The sequence below is a fragment of the Pogoniulus pusillus genome, chromosome 33, assembly GCF_015220805.1.
Source record: "Pogoniulus pusillus isolate bPogPus1 chromosome 33, bPogPus1.pri, whole genome shotgun sequence".
NCBI classification, from domain to species: Eukaryota; Metazoa; Chordata; class Aves; order Piciformes; family Lybiidae; genus Pogoniulus; species Pogoniulus pusillus.
In genome coordinates, this window is record NC_087296.1 from 324,620 (window position 1) to 347,873 (window position 23,254).

The 23,254-nt window shown below is 48.7% G+C and overlaps 1 long non-coding RNA gene across 1 annotated transcript in view; it reads left to right on the forward strand.

Moving 5' to 3' along the window:
- Positions 1-724: 724 nt before the first annotated feature.
- LOC135189535 (uncharacterized) overlaps positions 725-23,254 on the forward strand; it is a 56,744-nt gene continuing 34,214 nt past the window's right edge. Inside the window, exons 1-4 of the long non-coding RNA XR_010308129.1 lie at positions 725-811; positions 1,316-1,447; positions 14,847-14,936; positions 16,972-17,117. This is a non-coding gene — a long non-coding RNA (uncharacterized LOC135189535). The remainder of the gene's footprint in view (positions 812-1,315; positions 1,448-14,846; positions 14,937-16,971; positions 17,118-23,254) is intronic.

Here is a 23,254-nt window from a genome sequence, read left to right on the forward strand (position 1 = left end):
CCTTGGGTGGGCCAAGTGTGTTGGCACAACTGGGGCATGCTTCAAAGAGTTGTACCAAGGCAGCCTGCAGTAGCTGGCACTCTTACAGAGTTTTTACATGTGTAATATCAGAACTGAGGTTTTCTTTAGCACAGCAATTACTAATTTGTCCCATTTTTGCCAAAAGCTGATCTTTTTCTCCAATATTCTGCTTCTGGAGTAAGGTTTTGTTCCACAGAGGCACAGGAATCTTTCTACAGCATCAATGGGTACCCTCCTGAGCCACCTATTGCAGTGCCATGATTTTGTACTCTCTGAGAAGGCAACTTCTGCTCCTTTCATCTTGGCTCAAGATTCTCTTGAATTCCTTGAGCACTGTAGAAGCAAGACTCTTCATCTTCTCCATGGTCTAGGCTGTGCTGTGTGGCACAACAGCTTCTGTGCCCGTGTTTGAGCAGAATTGAGCAGAACTGAACAGTGGGAAAAATAAGGTGAATAGGCAAGGTAAGGCTAAGGTCACCCTGATAAGAAGCACAGCTGCAGGGAAGTGGCCTTGGGGAGGCTAGCAGAGAAGCTGAGAAAGTTAGCTGCTATCTCTAGCTGAGCTGTGCGATGGGGCCTTGAAGGCGGGCAGGCTGGTTGGCCCTGGGAACAAGTGAAAGGTTGCTGTTAGTGAAGCCTATCAGAGTTACATACGTCTATACTGAATCCACTCTCAGCTTCAATAAACAGATTGACCTTCTGTGTATCACATTGGTATAAGCTCGTGTCTTTCTGATCTCCTGCACGGCCTTTGAGCAGCCCAGTGCTTCTGTATTCATCCTTCTGCCAGGTGAGTGCCCCTGTGCTTAAGAAGGGCAGAGAATTACGAGCACTCGTTAGTTATACCAGATTGTGCTGATGGACTAGGAAACTAATCATTTAATTGTTCTGATAGAAATGATGGGCACGATTCACAGGAGATGTAAACTGGCACAGCCCTTTTTAAGCCAGTGAAACTACCCTGACAATGGTCAGCCAAGAATCAGGTCGCTTGGCTTTAAGCAATTTAATGGTGGGCTGGCCAGGTCATTAGAGAATACAGTTACTAGAACGGTCCACATGGAAACTGCAGTGGAATATGGGAACTAGTAGTGGTAGAGCTTTTGCCTTCTCTCCCTTGTCCTTTTCGGTAGTCAGGGCTTAGGTAGATGCAGTTTGAGCCTTGAAGTGGCATAACAGTTCACTTAGCAGATAAGCACAGGCTGGGGGAAACCTGGGGGACACTTTTGCACAATACTGTTAAAACAACCCACTTTTGGGTGACTTTGAAAATACAATCCTTTTACCCCTGCAGCTGCTGATACTGTTGAGTGCTTTGCCCATCCTTAGACTTCAGTCGCTGCTGTTAAATTAGTGAATACAGGAGGAGGAGTGAAGGAGGTCACTGTGATGCATCTGGGTCTTGTTAAGGGAGGAATGTTCCCCGGTAAGCATCTTCATTTCGCGCTCTGGATGCCTGTCCTGGTAAGGAACTTGCATAAACATGCTTGCAAATATTTTTTAAAGTATCTTAAATAAGAATGATGAAATTGCAAACTCTCCCTGGAACTACAACACATGTTTCTTCTCATTTCCTGCACCTCTGGGGCCATAGCACTGGAAAATGGATGCAAAATCCCATCAGTTTGCCAGGTGCTTGGTACAGGGGTCCTGGCATACATTTAATTCCTCACTGTTTTTGTCCCTGGAAGTGAAAAAAACCCAAACAAAACAGAGAAGCTGGGATTTATTTCCATGTAAAAGCTGTTCCTGAACTCAGGTGAGCACATCTGCTCCCTCAGGGGCTGCCAGAGGGGTGGGAAAGCTGCGGCTATGTGTGCACACATCCCACCCACGGATGGCACAGGGAGTGCATGCTGGCACAGCTCTTCTTCCGTCACTTGGCCGTTGGTGTTCCTCTGCAGCAAGTGGAAGTGATGCCTGCAGAGGATGCACCTTCACAGCAGGCTGGTTTCAAGAACTCTGCTGTCAAGCACACAGAGCCATGCTGTTTCCTACACCTTCTGGCTTGTTTTACAGGCAGTATTTTGCCCTGCTGGAATCCAGCTCAGTTCTGAGGTTGCACTGCTAGGCTGCTTTATTTCCTAAGTTGATGTCATGACCAGGAGAGAAGTTAGGCTAAAAAGAGAAGGAAGGACTGCTTCACTTGAGGCCCCGCTGCAATGTTCTCTAGTGCTTCTGTCAGTTGTTTACAGTTCTGGTACTCTCTGCTTGTGTAGCACACTTGGGGGAAAATTAAGGTTTGAACTCAGAATTTGGAGTTTCACAGAGTTCCTGAGTCTGGATCAGTGTCACCAGGGCTGAGAGAGGATTTCAGCCAGTCTTACTCACAGGGATTTTGGAAGTAAAATCAAGTAAAGGAAAAATACAGACAGACAGACATGCAGAGACACACACCACAGCCAGGCAGCCATGCACAGTTGTGCTGGCACTCCTCTGGGCATGAGCACAGCTGTGTGCCCTCTCCAGGTGTGATTAAATATTAATTAGGCTGCTGATGGCAGCAAGTGAGTTCACAAGCCTGGGTGCTGTGTCAGTAATGCCTGAGGTACCCAAAGGCTTAGCCTGGGACTCCTATTGGCCACCTTGGATTTGTATAATTAGGAAGTTTCATTATTAGCAGTGGGTAGATCTGCCTGGCTTGAGGGACTAGGAGAAAATAAGCTGTCTCGTTAGGGAGAAGGGAATGAGGCAAAATATGCAAACTTGTTAATAAAAAGAGAAGGAGGAGGGGGCTGAGAAGGGATCTTTAGCAGGGGCATTTTCCGTGTATGCGCAAACATCTCCGAGCGCATAAGGAGCTGAAGTTCAAGTAGGTGTGATCTGCACTAGTGCTGTTGGAGGGACTTGTTTGTGAGGGTCTTGCTGGATGCTTCTCTTCTCGGTGTAAAGCAATCCCATAATTTACAGAATGAGCCACAGGTAGCTGAAAGGGTTGTGCAGAGCAGGAGGTGTGGAGGTCAGAGACTGAAGCAGTCCGGGGCTGCCGCCAGAACTGGTGTTGTGCATTGCAATTAAATCTCAAGGTCAAACAATTTACAGACAATTACTTTTCTAACATCCCCAGAAATGCCTGCTTACACGTCTTTAATTTTAAATGATACTGATATTCCAATCCTCCCCAAAGGTTAATGCTGACTAAATCCAGCTGTGACCTGACACGATGCGACAGCACAGCGCCTAATTATCCTCTGGATAGTCATTTACTTTAAACCATTAAAGAAATAGGCTGAGAGGAAGATTTAGGACCCAGAAAAAATGTTAGCCTGACTTCTTTCTTCTGGAGGATGGGATGGGCTGAAAAATACAAATAAAATCTCGCTAAATGTTAGCCATTTGCTTTGATGGCAGAAAATTGTTCATCCCACTCTGTTTCTTTTCCCAGGTTAAATTGCTAACTAGTTCATTTTATCCATTGCCTACGGCTGGCTCTAAATGTCAGTGACAAATTCTGTACTTGTCTTGAAGAATGAATTAAGTTATGCACAAAAGCTGTGGTGCTCTTTTTGAGATGAGTGAATTGCGGGGGGGGGAGCAAAGTTGCTGGTTTGAAAAAGGATTCTTTCGATTAAAGGCCTTTTCCATTGTAGTGGAAGACAGGTAGTGGTTTAAGATAATTCTGACAGTTACCTCCCACAGAGGCTGCAGTCCTCCACTAGAAATTTCTTTAAGAGCACTTGTGTCAGATTATATACTGTGATTATTATCATAAGACCGTCTGTGACAGCAGAGGAGGGGAACAATTACAGAAAATGGCAACTCGGATTCATTAGCTGCGGCAGACCTGCGCCTTCCCCCGCGGGGGCAGCGCTCGCACCGCACGCAGCCGCTGCTCGGGAGCGCTGGCGATGAAAAGCCCCAACGTGCGCTCTGCCAAGGGCTGCTGGAAGGAACAGTTCCTTCAGCCATTCACACTGAGACGGCCCAGCACAGACTTCCCAATCCATCTGGCTTTTAGCTGGCTGGCTCTGGGAGCACCCCAGCAGCTCAGAGGGAGTCGAGGCTCTCAGTCATGGCTCCCACCACAGCGTTTCAGCCTGAGCTGGTTTGCTGCCCGTGGGCTCAGCCTAAGGGAGCTCTGCATGGTTACGCTTTGTGGGGTTCTGCTTCCACGTGCACTGTGTCTGTTTATTGACACAGACCTTGGAGCTGCATCTGTTACAGGGGCTGGCATCGGCAAATCAGCACCTCTCACCCCACGGTGCTCTGCTGCACTCACAGGGCTTAATTTGCGCTGGAGGTAATTACTGCCAGAGGGCAATGACTGTTTTTGCTGTGTTTGTTTTGGGTTATGGAAGAGCCTGGCACCTGCAGCTTTAAGCAGAGTACCATTGTGCTGTGCACTGTACAAAAACACAGCTCTGAAAAAAACATTGTTTTTAGTGGCACCCACAGGTTTTGGCAGCTACTTTTCTCTTCTCACTGTGTGCATAAATATTTTCACTGATACCAGCTGTAGAAAGTGATATGGTAAATGCTAATCTCTGTACAGTCATAGCAGTCACAAGTGGAAGTTAGATCTGTAGCTTCCAGTTGAAAGACAAAATGAAAACTCTACTGCCCTAAGGTTCTGCAAGATTCCCCTTCTCTCTGTGCTCTCACGCTCAGGCAAGAGGAGAAGGTTTCTTGCCCAGAGGGAACAGAAATACAGACGATCCGTTCTCTGGTGATAGCACTGCAGCTCCTGAAGGCAGCCTGGCTCTAAAAAGTGACCTGAGCTGGCATGCATCTGCCCTGATTTTAGACACAGGGAGCACAGTCTGATCCTGTTCTCTTGAGAGAAAGAGGCAGGACCTGTTCCATGGGATTGCATGGATGCAGTCTATGGAATTTCAGGCTTTAGGCGGAGCTGAAGGTGCTTGCGGCTTCCCATTAACTTGCAAGAGAACCTAACTTGGTGGCAGTTTTAGATTCCCACATTAGGCCACATGCATCACACCACTGCTAGTCTTCCTTAACTCTTCTTCCCTGGCCTGCCTGCTCACACTTGAATAATTCATTTCCACTCCCTCTTCCTGAAAAAGTGTCCTGCAGAGTTTATGTGAAGTGTATTTTAAGCTGTTCTCTGACATATCCTTTCTGTTTGTAAATGCCCACGCTGCTGACCTTCCCTCTGACGAGCCACTTGGAGCACCTTCACTCCCATCTTTCTGGCTTTTTTCTCTAACCTGCTGTCACTTCTGTAACTCTCTTCACACCTTCTTTGCAGTGTGAATACATGTTAGGAGAGAGTGGTCTCACCAGGGCTGTGGCAGAGCCTCTTCCTGGCTTCTGTTTTGTGCCATGTGAAATGTTGTTAACTGTTAGTGCCACAGCATTGCAGGCAGCAATTTCCCTGAGAGAGAGTTGTGGTTCCTGCAGGACTGCTTTAAAAAACATTGGGATTTGCTCACAGGCTTTGCCTTAGGCTGCAGGAACAGCTCCATCTGCAACTGTGCACTTTGCCGGCTGTGCCACTTCAGCTGTGTGTCCTTTGCACTTAAGCTTGGAAATAAACTACTGCAGAAGTTCTGCTTCCATTAATTCTGTTGAGTCATTTTCTCTGTGAGTATTTGGCTTGCAGTCACTGGGAGCTTCCTGTAAAGATGAGTAGCAAAATATTTTCCTCACAGACAATACCAGGATGCAAACAAGTTGTGAATCCGTATGTCCTGGTTTGGATGTATCAGCTGATCAAGTGGGCATGTGGCAGGGTTCTTGGTGGGGCAAAGGGAGTAAAATCCAGCCACTGAAAGCAAGCCTGTTGTTGTCCTCAGGGAGGAAGGTGTCATTTGCAGAGGGAGTAAGCTGGCATGTTGGAAATACCGCATGTGCTCCTGACACAGGCTTTATGTTCAGAGCATATTCCTGCCCTGAGATTTCCATTTTTCATCTTGCATTCATGTCAGCGTAGTTTAATTTCTTCCCTGCCATGCTGCCCTTCACCTGTTGAGCCAAAGTGGAGGTGCCTGACAGCTTGGAGCATCAGCAATTCTTCTTCCTCTTTTTTCTGGAAAGATGTTTCCTCTCAATAATGCATTGACAGCATATCCAGACAGAGAGGAGTTCAGAGGGCAAAACCCCCTCCTCAGCAGCAGCAGCAGAGGCAAAGCTGTGTCCTGTCTGCAGGCACACCAGCAGCAGGGCAGCAGCAGGCACTGCCCCTTCAGCTGCACATACCCGAGGTAGGCTGGTGACAGCAGCTGCCTGGTGTGCAAGTGGCTCTTGGTCTGAAGTGCTGTTTGCAGTCCCTTTCAGCCTTTTCTCTGGGTGACAATAATTTGGTTTACACTTCCAAACATCTCTCCTGGGGCTTCTTCGTGACCCATTCTAAAAAAGCCCCAGTGACCTGTCATGAGTGAAGGATCTGTGATTCCAGGTGAGCTCTTCCACAGAGAGTGTTCAGTTTTATTTTAGTACAGACTCTCTTTCATTATTGCTTTATGTTTTTCACATTGCCTATCTCGGATGTCTGCTGTGTGAAGCACCACACAGGCTCTGAAGTGGTTGGGTAGCTCAGGCTCGCAGGGTGATGGAAGGAGCCTTTGCTGCCTCTCCAGCTTGTTCCCTTCTTTCAACTTCACGCCAGCACATGTGAAGGTGTTTGGTAGAGACTCTAAGGGTAACAGAGGCAATGTACAATCAAGAACAAAGTCAGATTAGTTTCATTTTGCCTTTTTAAACGCTGTCCTGGCATGCACAGTGCTGTGAAGCCGAGGGCATTGCGTGAGCAGTGCTCTGGTGTTTATCAAGTGCTCCTCATCTACCAGCCTGCCCCCGTAAATCCACCAAAGCCTTTATTATTCAGGGGTAGGTGAGCAGGCAGGATGAAGGGAAAGCTGCAGAATGATTTAAACTCTGGGAACGTAATCAATAAGACTGTTGCAGAGAACTCCCAGGAAAGAGTTTTGTTTTCCATCCAGATGCTAATGAGGCAGACTAGCAGCAACCTCTGGAGGAGAAGGAATGCTGGAGAAGGGATTTTGTAGCGCAGTTTTGCTAGTCGCTAATTAATAGTTTGAGGCCAAGGGGATACCTTCTTCCCCTCTGATACTTGTAGTTTCTTCCTGTCTTGTCCCACACCTCCTCTGCCTGCTGGGGTCCCTCTGTGCTGGGTTAGGTACGGGAGTGTTGTCCAAATTGAACACCAGTGCTACAAAGCTGAGTTTACCTTTTGTTTCCTTCCCTTGTTCCCATCTTTATATTATGGTATAGCTCTTCATCCTTCAGACTGCCAAGAGACTGCTCTTGTGTAATCTCTCAATCTCTGTGACTTGCACCCCAGTTTCTGACAGCTGAGCTTTGGTTTTGACACCTCTGGTCTGACCCAAGGTGGAGAGTGATTAAACATGACTGATATTTGTGATTTGCAAAATTAAAGCATTTTAGGTGGTGTTAGCCTGAAGAGGTTGAGGATGTTTGTTTCATGGTAGTTAAGTTCAGGATTGATTTTTCTCAGCTATATCTGGAGTCCAAAGCAGGGCAGGATCCACTTTGGCACAGCTGAAGCCCTGGCTGAGCGGTGCCATTACACCTGCATCTTTGCGACAGGTATTTGCCTTGCCTGCTGGTTAGCAGCAGTCCTGCAGGCTCCCAGCCCAGCAGTCCCTCTGCTACATCTCCTTGCTTCCATCAGGCAATTTCCTGCAAGATTCTTGGAAGATTTTCTTTAAAAGTTTTCCTAAGCTGCCCTTCCCCTGACTCATTCCTGCTGCCAGCAGAGCACACGGATCACACTCTGTTGATGCTGTCTTGATGCTATATTGTGGCTTTTGGTGCATTGCATTTTGCTTCAGGTAATTTCTTCCTAATTGTTTTATTTACCTGCCTCTTGGTGGTCTCAGCAAGTGCTAGGTTGTCCCTGCTCCTGCAGCCATCCAAGGCAGGAGTCTGACAGCAGAGGAGCAGTAGGGTGGTTGTGCAGTAGCACTGCAGTAGCTGCACCTGTGTGCCAGTGGATTTCTCCCAGTTTCACAGCAAAAGGCCCCTGGGACCATGACTGCTCCTTTGGTTCATGCTGATATGGGAGGTCTGTGCCATCTTTGATAATTTGCCACAGCAGATCGAGCTCTACTGGATAATAAAAGCTACAACTTTCAAGTGTTAAATGTTGTTTAAAGGATGTGTTTAAGCTTGGGGGAAGTAATCCAGAGATTTTTTTTTTTCACTGAATTAAACAAACAAAAAAAAAAAGTATAATCACAGTCTGGGCACTTAGGCAGGTTCAATACCATTTCTGTCTTACCTGGAAATTCACCTGATAGATGCAAAATCAGCCAGAAAACTTGATTTGGATATGGAGCTTCTGTAAGACATTGCATATTCATTCCTCTAGGCAACTGTCAGCATTTGAACCTAAAAATAGCACACTGTCAGTGTAATTTGTAATTAATAAACTCAGCTGTTGTTTGGGGACCACTGACTGTTCCACAGCAGGGCTGCTGCCTTGGCTTTCCTGGCTTCGCTCAGTGCTGGGAGTCTCTCTTGGTCCCACGCTTCCACAGGAAGCTGTTGGAGGCAGAGATCTTTGCTTGGGTCAGGGCAGCACCTGGTGCTTTGGTTTCCCGGTTCAGAGGTGGCATTGTGAGAAACAAGGACTCCATAAGTGACTGATGGTAGCACTTGAAGTGTCTGCCTTCCAGTTCCTTGGTGCTCATCCTATCAGGAACTCAGGCTGCAGGAAGGTTCAATGGGCAGGGCTGGTAACACATCACCAGACAGGAGATCTCTTCAGAAGTGAAAGAAAGCATCACTGTGAGACACAGAGAACAGGGGTGCAAAGATCAGACCCAAGGTTGGAGCTCAGGGTAGCCACAATGGGCAGAAACTGCAGCCGTTGGGTCAGGAGTGATTCCTGGTGGACACCACAGTGACACACACGTGGGTACACCCTCCCCAAGCTCACTCTGCATTCGCAGTAGGTCTCCAGGCATTGCTCAGCATTTCCAGTGAGGTTGTTTGTGAGCCATTTGTATTTTCACTTCTTTCGTGTCTTGGCAGGGTATAATTATTTCTGAAACACATAATAGGATCAAAGCACGCTTCATTATTAGAGAAATTACTGCTTTATGTTAGTGCCACCTTGACTGCATGAAAACCTTCATCCACTTCTGGGTTTTATTTTCAGATGAGAAGGTTTTTCTTAAGAAAAAATAGTGAAATTAATTGTTTGCTTTCTCCCAACCTCTGAGGGGTCTGTAGCTTCAGAAGATACCAGGTAGAGGATGATGACATGTAATGAGAGCAAAACGTAGCTATTGAACTGCTTTGACTCACTTTAAATATTGATTAGAGAAACACTTCTGAGCAAATATTTCTGTTGAGCAGTAATAGATCTGGCAGTGCTTTCCAGTCATCTCTGGAGTAGCGTTGCCCTTTCAGAGGCAGGGAACTGAACAGAGACAAGGAGAGCTTCCTGGGAGTAGCCAGCTCTCAGCACACTCGGAGCACGCTGCCTTCTTCCTCAGCAGTCTCGTCCAGGGTGAGGCTGGGCTGGAGCTGTCGGTCGTGCACACCCTCCACAGAGACTTGAAAATCATCAGTGCTGGGGACGTGAGCACCACTCCCTGCAGCCTCTGTGCTGCTGAGGCCTCAGACCTGCCTGGGGCTGTGTCTACAGGTGCTGGGGGGTAGTGCTTCAGTTAGCATGGAAGATGAGATGAGATAGAGAAGCTGCATATCGAGTGGAAAACCATATTAGAAGGAACTGTTTCAGCCTGTTGCATGCATCAGAAAGGAAGATCAGCTTGAGAGATTCTTGTTGCTACAACCTGAAAACCATCCTTCTGTGGGGCAGTTCTCCCAGGCTGAGATTCTCACATTCCCTTTGGAATGGCCCTTTGGAAGCTGCTCTAGGTGAAGAGGTGCTCACAGGGACAAAGTCTATTTTCTGTTGGCACAGTAAATTTGCTGCCTGCCAATTGCCCCTAGTGCAGCAGGCGTCAGTTCAGATCTGTCATTGGACTGAATGTTCTAAGTGTCCCCTTGAGATGTGCTCACTGACCCTAGGAGCTGGCTTAGCAGAGAGAATGGAACCAGAGGGTGCAGGCCACAAAGCGCCAAGTCCATCACCTGTTGCTCTGCCTGGGAAGTGTGCTGAACTCCCTGCCTGCTTCACCCTTCCATGTGCTTCATGCTGAGGTCTGGGAGGACAGATCTGCTCTCTGTAAGTGCTGGCTCCCAGAGAAGGAGTCTTTAGCTTTGGACTGGGAAGGCTGACTTTCTCAGTTTGGCAAAACACGCTCCGCAGACAGGCGGGCAAGCAGAAAACTCTCCCATCCCTAAACCAGAAGCTGTGGCCTGGGAGGAAATACTTCTCAGAACTGAGAAACCACCAGACACTTGAAGTACTGAATTTCTTAGACTCCTGTTGGCTCTTACTGGGTCATTTAGGGCTAAAACAAAGAAATTGGTAGAATCTGGACCTTAGGCTTGCTTGGGAAAAGAGGCCCAGAGCCATTCTGTAATTCCTAAATCCTTGGATTGTGTTTTTGATTACCCAACTCAGTAACTCCTGCGGCCCAGGATCCTTCCCTGAACCACAATGATTTCTGCTCTTATTTCATCTGAATGCAGAAAACAATCTCTGGAATATTACCAAAAGCCAAGGCTATGGCAGTGGCTTTGTGAGCTTCACCTGTAAGCACCAGGGCAAGGAGCTGGAGGTCTGGCTGTGCACCAGCAGCATGGCAAGGGCAGAGGCAGCCGTGCCCATTGTTTGGCACCACTGGCACTGTGCTGAGCCTTTAGCACAGAGAAAATGCCCAATGAGAAATGTGGCCTCCAGAGTCCAGTCTGCTTTATTACTTTGCTGCTTCTTCTTTTCTCCACCCCCCCCCCCCCCCCCCCCCATTTTTTTCTTTATACAGCACCTAATTTTGGCCACAGACAAAAAGAAAATGTATCTTGAATATGCATCACGGGTTCCAAAAATGAAAAGAAATTGGATTTGGATAGCACTTACTCAATAGACAGATATGATACATGGTAAGAAGGTGCACTGTCTGCCCTGTGATAGATTAAACTACTTTGTAGGAAAATTACTGTGAGCCAGTCACCACCAGCACCGTGGCTAAATCTTTAATAAAATTCTCTTCCATATTCAAGAGCGAGGTATGAAGTACACAATAAGCAGAGTGGAGTAGAGTGCCATTTATCAAAGCACAGCTAGGTCTGTAATCTCCTGCTTTATCCTTCTTTAGTACTTTATTTGTCTTTATTGTTGCACGGGAGCACATTTACCCAGGGCAGTGGCTCTGGTGCTGATAAACTCTTTGTTTTAAATTCTACCTGTGGGCTCTTTCTCGCTCTTTGTTTTGCTCGTTTAGAGTCAGATAACCGTCCTGACACTCTGTGGGCGTTTGGTTTGGGGGTCCCTTGCTTGGTAGGTGCTCTTTCACCCTTCTCTGCTTGACCTGAACCTACTTCTCCTGTCTCTCCGCTGCAAAAAAGCACTCCAGAGGCTCCAAGACACTTGAGAGAGAGCGCTGGAAGCTGCGCAGGCGGTAGTGTGGCTGTGCGCGGTGCTGGCCAGCGGAGGCTGCCTGGCAGTGTCGAACTGTGTTGTGCTTGGCCCCTGGGTGGCACTACGGGGCCAGACCTGCGACCAGCAAGAGCGGTTTGGGACGAGGGCACAAAAGGTAACTGGAGAAGTGTTACGTTTGTAAACTAGACAGATCCTGAAGCTGAAGCTGCCGTTTGTGAACTCCATCCCAACACACTGCAGTGTTGAACTGTGCTCCTTTGACTGAATGAGGCTCCAGAGCCTGCTCCATCTCCTGACTACCTGTTGGCATCTGGATCATTGTGGGCCACAGGCTGGCATGAAGTGCAGCTGCAGGGGAAGGCTCCTGTGGGGAGAAGGATGTGACTAGAGCTGCTGCGTGCTGCCTGCATATGCACACTGCCAGGCTGCGCTGCAGCCCTGGGGGTGGGTTTTTTACTACTATTATAACCCTTTTTATTGTTTGAATAGCAGTTTTATGACAAAACATTTATATTCAGCCTGCCTTTGTACTTGACTGAAAGAGAGCAATCACTGAGAATGATAAGGCAACAATGGTAATGATAACTGCATTTATGGAGGCTTGCAGAATTTAAACAGGCTTGCAAAAAGAGGCTCCCACTTGTGTTCTACCTGCAGCTGAGCTGCTTTGGGTGTATTGCTGGTGCTGCCCTGTGCCTGCTTCTAGTGCAGATGGTGCCTCTGCTCCCCTTTTCCTGCCCGCTGGCATTTCCTCCCTGGGACTCTGACATCTGTGTATATCAGGTTTATCTCACCCCGGAGAGGTGCCAAACTGGGATGGAAGAACATCACCACCCTTCAGAACCACATTCTTAAAGTTATTGCCCAACTCCAGTGTCAGGTTTTCAGTGCCTGTGGCTGTAGGTCCCTGCAGCATGGCCATTAGGTGTCCGCCAAGGACCAAACAGGCGATTCTTGCACTCTCCCTGGAGAAGTGAGGGACAGATCGGGACCCTGGGCATTTAAGTGCAGGTCATCTGTTGCCAGAGTATTTTAAAGCCAGATCAGTTTTCCTTTTGCCTCGTTTTCTCCCCCATAGCTTTTCACCGGCCCAGATCCAGGTATTTCCTGAGGTGATTGCTTGTAGAAGAGGATCAGAAGGCTCAGTGTACTCTGGGGGAGAGAGCTGGTTACTGGAACCCCAAATTTTGTGTGAGGGGAGCAGAATAATGCCCAGGGCTGCTCCCACTGTACGTTGTGTGTGTGTGTGTGTGTGGGGGGGGTTGCAGTGCCTTTGGCTCTAAGGATGGCTGAGCAGGCTGCGGGAGGCTCCTGGGGAGCAGCCTGGCTGTGTGCAGGGGAGTGGCAGCCCCAGCCCACAGTCTGACAAAGTAGTGTGCTGAACCGCACAGGAATTGGCTCAGGAGGCTGTTGTGCAGCAAAGTCTGTGCACAGGCTCTGCCTGTAAGACAGCAACGTGTATTTTTGTAACAGTGACCATTTCAGAGGCTGCTAAGTGCTGACCTGTGCATTGGGAATGTACTGATCCTGAGAGCTGGTGGTCTCAAGATCACAGGCTCACAGGATGCCAGGGGTTGGAAAAGACTGTCCTGGAATCCTGTATACCCCTAAATTCCTCTCCCTCTGTGGCTTGAATGGGAGAGGAAAAGCTGCATGGTCCCCCTCCGCCTTGCCCTGCAGGCGTGAAGGGGGCAGCAAGGGGCCCTGCCAGCACGAGGGGTGCAGTGCCTGTGCAGTGCCCACGCTGGGATCGGGCTGGGACTGGCTGTGCTCTTCCCACCCAGGCAGTGCTAACTCTGCTCTGTGTCTGGGGAGGGTATGAATATTGGGGGACTGCCCACCCTTGGGGTGCCCACCTTAGAGATCCTGCCTGCCTGAGACTTCTGCCCCCCTTGCCTGGCCTGGATGCAGACAGAGCGCAGCAGCGCTGCAAAGGACTGCCTCACCCATTACCGTCTTTGTGCAGACCTTAACGACTCTTCTGCGGCATCAGAAGAGAGCGAGAGCACAGCCGCGGGACCGAGCCAGCCTGACCGGGAGTTATTCTGGCTCAGCTTTGTTGTTAAGTGGGAAATGTTATTCATTAACAGCTAAAGCCTTTTCCAACTTCTGACATCCGAAATAGTCAGATTATCCATGGCACCCTGTAGATCTTCTCAAAGGAACTGAATCTGGTAATTAAAAGTCAATTAATTTCTGTATATAGTTTTGGGGCAGGCTTTCGGGAAATAAAATAACTGTTTTTGTATAAAGTCCCTGACTCTGCCACATTAATTCCCTGCCTCCACAACAAGGACCCAAAGAGAGCATCCAGTCCAACCCCCCTGCCACAGCAGGACCATACAATCTAGCTCAGGTCACACAGGGACACATCCAGACAGGCCTGGAAAGGCTCCAGAGAAGGAGACTCCACAGCCTCTCTGGGCAGCCTCTTCCAGTGCTCTGGGACCCTGACAGTCAAGAAGTTGCCCCTTGTGCTGAGCTGGAACCTCCTGTGCTGCAGCTTCCATCCATTGCTGCTTGTCCCATCCCAGGGAGCAGTGAGCAGAGCCTGTCCCCCCTCCTGACCCCCAGCCCTCAGATAGTTATGGACATTTATCAAATCCCTTCTCGTTCTTCTCTTCTCCAGACTAAGCAGCCCCAGGTGCCCCAGCCTCTCCTCATCAGCCATGTGCCTCCCTTCTTCCATATTCTGTTTTTCCTATTAAATAGTTGCACTGTTTCCTCCACCTATATTTTAACTTTCTGTACCTACCAATCTGTTAGAAGCTGACAGCACAAAAAGCTGGGTGCAAAAAGCTGTGAGAGTGATGTGACTGCAGAGATATCGAAGAGAAAGCAAGAGATAAACCTGGGAGATGCATTTGCTTTCATTCCTGCTGCCACCTCACTCATTCAAAAGCTCATTAACTGCATTTTAGATGTGTGTGTATGATCACTGTGTGCTGACCTGCTCCTGTGTTCCTGCCTGTGCTATTTAGGCTTTAAATAACTTTAAATTAATAATTCAGAATGTTAATTATTTTTTTCCAGTGCAATCTGAGCAGTGCAAACATTGGCTGACTCTGCCCAGGTTCTCCTGGTGTTTCTCTGGAATGCTGTACTCCAAGATCTGTCATTTTAGACTAAACGTCTTTCTAATTATTTCGTGCAAATGATCCCTTTCCCCTGGGCCCAGCTACTTAGTGGAGATTATTGAACAAGTGTCTTTGAGAGCAGCTAAAAAAGTGCAGCATTATGTGGAAGAAATTTTTAGGAATATGCTTTGTGAATATTAAGCAAATACCTGAGGTTGCTGTGCTGCTGCCTAGAACAGCTCTTCATTACCTGTTACGTGCAGTGACTTTGAATGCTTTATTAGGTGCTGGGCTCTCAGCCTCTGAGGCTCCTGCATGGCGTGCACCAGCGCGAGCTCCAGCAGAGCAGAGCTCAGCACAGCTCCACCTGAAAGGTAAGGATATATTTTAATCCTCAGTTCACATTCAGAGCAGCAGAGCACCTGCAGGCAGAGCAGGGCAGAAATTGGGCTGAAGGTTGATTGTACATGTCTTACATTACACAGTGAGTCCAGGGATAGGCATGGGGAGCTTCAGGTACACCCAGGACATGGACATGGAAAGAGCAATGCCAGGATATTCACCCCCTCATTTTGGGCTATACTACATGAGTAGTGCAGTTTTTTCCAGGCTGCCAAGGAGAAAGGCTTCAACATACTTCTAGTTTAACTTCTCTCAGGTCTGTGGTGTTGATAGCCATGTTTTAAACAAGACAGTTCTTAAAGCTGAAGTGTGAGTCTGACAGGCAATGGATGCAGAAAGGGCTCCTGCTGTTGGCATTCCTTATGTGGTGTCAGCAAGAATTAATGAGCAGTAAGGGGGAGCAGAAAGGCAGGAGGAAACTGAAGAACTGAGGTAGGCAGGAAGGAGAGGAGCAAAGGCTCCACAGGAAAGCCAAAGACACCCAGGGAGTGCACCGATTGCTGCTTGCACTGAGAATGGCTTGGGCAGGCTTCTGAGGGTAAGAGACCTTCTACACAGGTCATGAGCGGTAAGTCCTCAGAACACCTCTTGGAGTGGTTCAGATCAGGTAGTTCAGGAGGTAACTGTGCCTCGGACCCCGTGGGCTGTGCTCAGCATGTGGTGATGCGCTGGTGGGCAGGGTAACTGTGTGTGAGAGCAGAAGGGAAGGGGCAAGGACTACTGAAACCCAGGACCAAAAGGGATCATCTTGGTCTCTCGGCTCCATTGCATCATAAGCTTAGCAAACTCCATCTCAGGAGGTTTTGCTTTAACAGAGATCTTGTCTTGGACTTTATTTTTAGAAACTTACTTTCTCAGTCTCATTTTTTCACTCCAGATTCATAAACAGCGTCTGTGCCAGACCTGGCCTCTTGGTTGTCAGCTGTCCTTCAGCCTGAGGTTTTACCTCTCAGAAGAACTTACTGCTGTGCAATTAAGATTTATTCTCGAGCTCAGATGAGCTGATGGTAGAATTTGATTTGGAATCCTCCATCGAAATTGTTTTCCAATAGAAACAATTGATGCTTTGAAATGAGAAGTGGCATTAGCATGGGTCAATAGCAGGAGATCCCTAATTTCATTTGGGAAATGAAGTCTTGATATTTTTGCAGTTAGATAATTGAAGTTTTTCAAAGTGCAGGGTTTTGAAGAGTAGCTTTAAAAACATTTGGTAATAATTATTAGTTCATTTGTGCTGAAGATTGCCAAATCAACGGAAAAGCATTTGGGTGTTCTGAAACTCCTGAATCTAGGTGCATGAATTTTTCATAGGTGATGGAGTTGGCCAAGGCAGTTTTCCTGACGTTTGTGGTGGGGTATTTTGAAATCTCCCCATCATGTGCTGCCTGCCTGCCCACGAGATGTCTGTCTGCAGCATGCTGCCTGCTGACCTGCCAGCACACCTCAGCCACAGAGTGCATTTAACTCAGCAGCACCATCTGGAGTTCTTCCCCTTGGCATGGCAGGGGTGCAGCCGTGCAGCCAAGCTGTGTTGTGAAGTGATGGAAGCTGGTTAGGAAAATCTTTTTTGTTGGACTTGTGACAGTTGCCTTGCTCAGCAGATGCTCGAACTGCCTGTACCTGACATGGGTTCTATAGCCTGTACTTTCTCCAGTCTCAGGCTGAGAATGCAGTTAGGCACCAAGGCTGTGCTGTTTTCACCAGCACTCAGGGGTACAGTGGAAAGCATCTGGTAGTGTTGCACAGCAGCTGAGTCTTTTCTCTGTTCAGCATAACCTTGTGTTCTGGACATTCCTCCTCCTGTCACAGCAGGGGACACTGTGTGTTTGCAGAAGGCTGATTCCACATCAGCAGTGTGGCATCTGCTTGCTGTGCCAGTCAGTGGCACGTTGAGAGGTGGTTAAGTGCTGGGCAGTTGCCCCAGCAATGGTATTCCCCCCCCATCAGTTCATATCCTATAAATGATCTGTTCCCACCACACTTAAGCGCTGCTTTTCTTGCACACAGGATGTGTGGGTGACAATCACAAAGAGGTCAAGAAATAAGCAGCTGGCATGAACGAGGGAACTGCCAAGGCTGGCACTCAAGTTTGCTACTCCAAAGAGAATCTCCCAGGGCTGCTGCATGGAGAGCTTTGGGGTGGTGCTGCGCAGGTCTGTATGAGTTTATTCAGGGAGCTGCGCAAGAACTTGGGCTGCTTGAGTCTCCCTGTTGCATGCCCAAGGTTTAAAAGGTGAAGTGGCTGGAAGCCTGTCTCAGGGTGGGCTGGGGAAAGCAGGGGTGACTGTGTAGGGAGACTGCTCAGCACCAAGGCTCTGCTCTTCCTCAGACCAGCAAAGAAATCCTTCGCCCAGGAAGAGGATTTGCTTTTCTTACAAATCTGCCAGCAAGCTTTTCCCTTCCTGCGAGGCTCACACCTGAGCTACTTTTCATGGTGACTTTGGCATCTTTTCTCTTCTCTGATGCAAAGAAATAGCTCAACAATAAAGAATGCTGATTTCCTTGTCTTCCCCATTTGTGTCTGGGAAGAGATATAATTTATGGAAGAAAATTACAGATCACGTTATGAACTGCTTAAGGATTTCAGGAAAAGAAACACCTCTTGGAAGGAGAGCAGAAAAAAGAGTAGAGAGACTAATATTTGTCCCAGCAGCTCAGGCACAACATTTCCTTTGTGGAAATGGACACAGGAAAACTGGATTGGACATTTCTGTGATGTCTCATAGGAAAGGGATAGAAAATGGAATAGTTCTTTCCATCTTTCCATCGGGAGGTTTCATGGGCAGGCCCACAGCTGATGTGAGCATTCCTCCTTTGGACTGTTGGGAGGAACATCTGCCCCCTTGGAGCTGAGCCTACCCCCATGGGCAGGGCCACCTGCACAGTTGCATCACCACACTGGTGTGGTGTTGTGAGGACACTGGTGTGGACTGGCCTTTTCCAGGGCATGGCTGTGTTGCCATCACAGGTAGACCTAGCAGTTAATTGTCTACATGTAATTAAGTGCATGTGAGTTGCCCTGGGGTCACTCCAGTCCATAACCCGGAGAATGACCAGAGCCAGCTCCCGGTGGCCTTGCTTTCAGAATGGGTGGGGCAGTCTCCATCTCTTTGGGCTTTCTTAGTTCTGTTCTTTGGACAAGTACTAACTGCAGTGACAAATGTCACTGAGAGCAGAGCTGTTTGTTCAAATTTACGAATGCAGACTTAAAAAATCCTGAGTTCCTGTGCTTGCAGGTAAGGCTAAACAAGGAGCTGGTTCAGTCCATCACTTGTACCAAGCAAGTCTGAAGCAGAGGCAATTTAAAGAGTTTCCTTACCTTTTGAACTGCATTCACATGAGATTGGACAAAGGGGAGAAGGGAAAAAATTAACCAGTGGACACTGAAGACCCACAAAGCCAGCGTCTCCCTTGAGCACCAGCAGAGGGCTGACCCAGCTGCAGTGGGATCTGTGGAGCTGACAGAGCCCTGGGTGGGATTTTTGTCACCCAGAGGCAGAGTTTTAGTGGGAGATCCTGCCCTAGAATCATATCATCAAATAGGTTGGAAGAGACCTCCAAGCTCATCCAGCCCAACCTAGCACCCAGCCCTGGCCAATCACCCAGACCATGTCACTAAGTGCCCCAGCCAGGCTTGGCTTCAACACCTCCAGGGACAGCCACTCCACCACCTCCCTGGGCAGCCCATTCCAGTGCAATCACTCTCTCTGACAACAACTTCCTCCTAACATCCAGCCTAGACCTTCCCTGGCACAGCCTGAGACTGTGTCCCCTTGTTCTGGTGCTGGCTGCCTGGCAGCAGAGCCCAACCCCACCTGGCCACAGCCTCCCTGCAGGCAGCTGCAGGCAGCAATGAGCTCTGCCCTGAGCCTCCTCTGCTGCAGGCTGCACACCCCCAGCTCCCTCAGCCTCTCCTCACAGGGCTGTGCTCCAGGCCCCTCCCCAGCCTTGATGCCCTTCTCCAAACACCTTACAGCACCTCAACATCTCTCTTGAATTGAGGAGCCCAGAACTGGACACAGCACTCAAGGTGTGGCCTGAGCAGTGCTGAGTACAGGGGCAGAAGAACCTCCCTTGTCCTGCTGCCCACACTGCTCCTGAGCCAGCCCAGGATGCCATTGGCTCTGCTGCCCACCTGGGCACACTGCTGGTTCATGTTCAGCTCCTCTCTACCAGCACCCCCAGCTCCCTCTCTGCCTGGCAGCTCTCAGCCACTCTGGCCCCAGCCTGTAGTGCTGCTTGGGGTTGTTGTGGCCAAGGTGCAGAACCCTGCACTTGGCCTTGTTCAGTCTCATCCCATTGGCCTCTGCCCACCCATGCAGCCTGGCCAGGTCCCTCTGCAGGGCTCTCCTACCCTCCAACAGCTCCACAGCTGCTCCTAGGTTGGTGTCATCTGCAAACTGACTGATGCTGGACTCAATCCCCTCATCCAGATCATCAATAAAGATACTCAACAGGACTGGGCCCGGCACTGATCACTGGGGAACACCACCAGTGCCAGCTGCCAAATGGATGTGGCACCATTCACCACCACCCTCTGGGCCCAACCCTCCAGCCAGTTCCTGACCCAGCACAGAGTGAATCTGTCCAAGCCATGAGCTGCCAGCTGTGCCAGGAGCTTGTTGTGGCAGACAGTGTTGAAGGCATTGCTGCACTCCAGGCAGACTCCATCCACAGCCTGCCCCACATGCACCAGGCAGGGAACCTGATCATAAAGGGAGATCAGGTTGGTGAGACAGGACCTGCCCTTCCTAAACCCATGCTGGCTGGGCCTGAGCCCTTGGCCATGCTGTAGGTGCTTTGTAATGGTACTCAAGACAACCTGTTCCATGACCTTACCTGGCACTGAGGTCAGGCTGACAGGTCTGGAATTGCCTGGTTCCTCCTTCCAGCCCTTCTTGTGGATGGGATCACATTGGCAGCTTCCAGTCTCTGGGGACCTCTGCAGTGAGCCAGGACTGTTGATAAATGGAGGAGAGTGGCTTGGCCAGCTCAGCTGCCAGCTCTCTCAGCACCCTAGGATGGATCCCATCTGGTCCCACTGACTTGTGAGGATCCAAGTGGCTCAGCAGGTCACATACTGCTTCCTCCTGGATTACAGGGGGACTATACTGGTCCCCTGCAGACTTTGCTTCCCCAGCAGAATGAGCAGCAGTGTTAAGCTCTCTGGAATTGTGTGAGCTTTTTGTTTGGTTGGCTTGGGGTTTGGTTGTTTGCTTTTTGCCCCAGGCTTGCAAGAGGAGCAGAGACGGAAATTGATGTTTAGGAGAAAAGCAAAGCTTCAAACGCCAAAGTGTCTGCAGCTAACTGTTGGTGTAAAGTGGAGACGTTGATTAATTTGTTAAATATCTAATTTTGTACTCACTGATTCATACCATCGAGGCCAGGAGCTTCATAAATATTTAGCATCTTTAGTAAGCTTCTGTGACAATCTGAGGCAAAATGAAGCCAATAACCTTAAAAAGAGAGCAAAAAGGGTTCACGGGTTGAAACCACTCAGTGTTGTCTAATCTGCAGTGCTAAATTATTAAATCCTTCAAGGAAGAGAAATCTCATACTATGGGAAGAGTGTTTGGGAAAATGACTTTCCAAGATGAGGGTAAATTTGCTAAGTTAGAGAGGCTGATTTCAGTCGGGGCACGAATGCTGGGGATCGAGACTGCCCAGCTGCTCCTGTGAGCCACTGCAGAGAGTCCCCTGATGTTTCACAGGGAAGCTGGGAGGAGAGGAAAACCCTGTCATGGCCTTTGGGGTGGATGTTAGCCGCCCGGGTTCGTAGGCAACTCGCATCTTTCATAGTAAAAACGCATGCCAGAAGCTTCCCAAAATATATTTGATGAGATTTGTAGTGTGGCACATATCTAAGATGTCTCTCCACCTGCACTCCCATGCTGCTGTAGGACTGACAAAGCAGTCAGGCACAGATCCTGGTCCTGGTAGTAGCCCTGTGGTACTGCAGCTGTGTGTGGGACAGCACAAGTGATTTCATTCTGTGCAGCTCCGAAGCCTGCTGACAGGTGAATTGCTTCTGACATTACCTCACTTTCTGACCTCTGTGGCAGGCAGAATGTCACAGCCATAGGAGAGGGTCTGTGGTAATTGGAAAGTGAAGCAGACTTGGTGGTGCACTGGGTTAGTGCATTAGCCTCTGCCCTCTGGAGGCCTGGGGTCACCAGCGAGAACTCTGCTTTGGAGTCCTGCTTCTCTTTGCACACTTGACAACCAAGGCCTGTATTTGGGGAAAAACGTTGTCTTTCTTCACTCTAAAGGACTGTCTGGGTGAGGATCTTGAGGCTGATGTGCACTGGCTTTGTTCTGCTCTCCACCACCTTCCCCAAAAGACCCCTCACTCAATATGGTGCTGAAAGGGGAAAAAGGACAAATTTCTCCTTCATGTGTGTGAAATAATGCAGGTGCTGGAGGAAAGTCCAGCTCCATGATGCATCCCCCATTTCCAGCTGGAATGACTCCTGCTAATCTCTCACCACTGAAGTTAATTTGTCTGTAACTGCTTAACTGGATCCTCCCTCTGCCTGGGTGTTTGGAGTGCCAGGGAGCTGCTGTTGTGCAGGCAGTGGTGTGGAGCAGGGATGCCATCCAGTGATTAATTAGCTCCAAAAGTAGATGTTTCATGAAGGTATCCTGGGAGCCTCTTTAGAAGAAACATATTGCTCTGTTTGCAGCTACTGGTAGCTGGGTGTGGATTGGTGACCGCTGGTACGCTGCCTTCTGCTGCATCTGTACAGCTTGCTCCTGTTGCTGTGTGACAAAGGTGCTGCAGCTGATTGTGCTCAGTGTTCCCATGCAAAGAGCTGTAACTTTGTCTTATCGACTCCTCCTATGGTCATCTTCTCATCTCCTTTGCCATGTCCAACTTGGAAGTGATGCCAGGGGTTTGCAGTGCTGTGTGAGCACCCCGACTGCCCACAGGACTGTTAGCTTTGCACCTTTGAGAGCTTCCCTCCTCCAACACAGCTGCAGTAGCCAGGATCAGGCCAGCCTGAGAATCTTAGTGACCAAAGCAGTCTGTTCAAGGGCAGAAAGGCATCAGGGAAGGGAGAATCACTGTTTCGTACTCTTGCTGGCAACAGGTGGTCACAGCTGTGGCTGAAGCTCTGGAGCTGATGACAAAAACTATCAGCCACAGCGCCCAGCCTTTAGCTCTGTCTCCCCAGCCTGAGGAAAGCATGGAGTGGAGGTTCAATCCAACTTTCTCTTTTTTTTCCCTTCAGTAATAACAAAACAGATGGAGAGGGATAAGCAGAGAAGCAAAGGGTTGAAGACAGGTGGGAGGAGGCTGGAGCAGAAAGCAGCAGACAGGAGCAGAGCTGTCATCTGGCTGAGAAACCATTCTCTGCGCTGCCAGACAAAGAACCCCTGAGAAGCATCTGCCTTGACTGATTGTTTTATTTCCCACTCACACCTCGTGATTTAAATTGGGCTTGTTTCTAATAGGGTGAGAGGAGTCTGGCTTCAGACCTGGGCCTGCACGAACCACCTGAGGAGCTTTGCTGGTCTCTTGGTTTTGCTTTGCCCTCTTTACTGAGGGTCCAGACCGGGGTTTGAACATGTTTAACTCTTTAGTGTTCAGTGCCGTTTCTCACCTGCAATTCGAGTGTGCTGTGTGTAGTGGTAGCTGTACAGGACTCACACATGTGTTGTCTCAGCTATAAAGGTTGTTTCAGGACTCACACATGTGTTGTCTCAGCTATAAAGGTTGTTTCAGGACTCACACATGTGTTGTCTCAGCTATAAAGGTTGTTTCAGGACTCACACATGTGTTGTCTCAGCTATAAAGGTTGTTTCAGGACTCACACATGTGTTGTCTCAGCTATAAAGGTTCTTTTACCATTTGTTTTTAATTACAGAAGATAAAAGCTGAAGGCAGTGCAGCAGCTGCAATGAAGAGCTCCGATTTCTAGCTGCCAGGGGAGGTGCCTGTACTTCTGGACTTGATTTTAAGTTGAGAAAACAACCTGACAGCTTCTTTTGACACCACTTTAGTCTGTGGATTTCTTGGTAAAGTTTCCATGTTAGGTATGATGCACAGGAGCAGGGTGAGAAAGTGATTTCATGCTCTATTTCTCCAGGGGAACTTTTGTGCTCTTCTGACCAACACTGACATGGAAACCCAAATTGCAGCTCGCAGGTTTAACAAAGGCAAATAAAAATTTGCTCACAGAAGTCACAGACAGACGTTGCAAACTTTGGAAATGATTTGATATCTTACCCTGGCACAGATTAGCTTAGGAAAAGAAGCCTGTCTTGGCTCTAGACTCCCAAATGCTGG